Raw genomic sequence first — 1,132 nt, forward strand, 5'->3', positions numbered from 1 at the left:
TGAGTCAGAGTCAACTCAACAGCAACCAGTGCTGGTACCTTACGTCTACCACATTGGATCATTCACCACGCCTGAATACACAATGCCCTTTTGTACCTTCATACTGGTGCATAAGCTATTCCTTTTGCATGAAATACTCTGATCCATGATCCACTTTTCCACTTCTCTTTCTTTCTTCGTTTTTTTTTTTTGTTTTTGGCAAGGTGAATTTGTTCTTCAAAATAAAGTCTAGATTTCACCCCCCAGGTGAAGTCTTCCCAGATTTCTCCAAGGAGCATGATTCACTCCCTCCTGTGTGCTTCCTGAGTTCTGTGTACACCTCTCCAGTTGCTTATGGTCTATCTCCCATAACAGATCTCAGCCCCTTTGAAGATAAGTTTGTTGGTGGTGGTGGTTTTTTCGGTTTTTTTGGGTTTTTTTCCCCAAGCCCAAGACAGTGCCAGGCACAAAGCAAGCTTGCAAATGCTCATTGAATACATTTAGGTGACACTTCAACTTGTGAAATTCTGTTAACAGCTCTCAACACTCATGGCTAAAAGAGGTGCTGTAACATTTATTGCTCTTTTAATGCCTGCAGTTAATACACACTACCTGCCCTGTTTCAAAATGGCATTTTTAATGATTCAATTAACAACTTAAAAAAATATCCTCTTAATTTACTACTTTGACTATTTTAAACTTTGCCTCTCTCTTTAAGCCAATCCTCTCTGGGCAAGTATATCAAGCTCCGAACACAAATCCAATTATCTAGGAGCACAATGGTGTTCACACGGGGGTCTGTGTGTGATTGCACAAGGGACCCAAATTCTTGTCAGTATCAGGAGACCCAGCAAACCCTTACCGCTTCCAAGAAATTACTAGAGCGTAATTAAATTTCATTCACAAAGAAAAAGCTTCTCAACATTTGTTTCAGAGAGCAAATGGGGAAGGAGAAATCTTTATTTTCAAGGATATTGGAAAAAGAAGAAAGCTATGCTACATGTGTTCTCTTTTACAAAGTTCTTTCTTCCTTCCATGCCTAAGTAAAAAAAAAATTGAGGTCTTTCAGCTCGATTATTCTGCATTTTTCACTTGTCTTTCTGTCTCTTTTCAAACTAGTAAAAATGTTTAGGGAACCTACAGTTGGATGAGA

Source organism: Trichechus manatus, unplaced genomic scaffold (genome assembly GCF_000243295.1).
Source record: "Trichechus manatus latirostris isolate Lorelei unplaced genomic scaffold, TriManLat1.0 scaffold00206, whole genome shotgun sequence".
Taxonomy (NCBI): domain Eukaryota; kingdom Metazoa; phylum Chordata; class Mammalia; order Sirenia; family Trichechidae; genus Trichechus; species Trichechus manatus.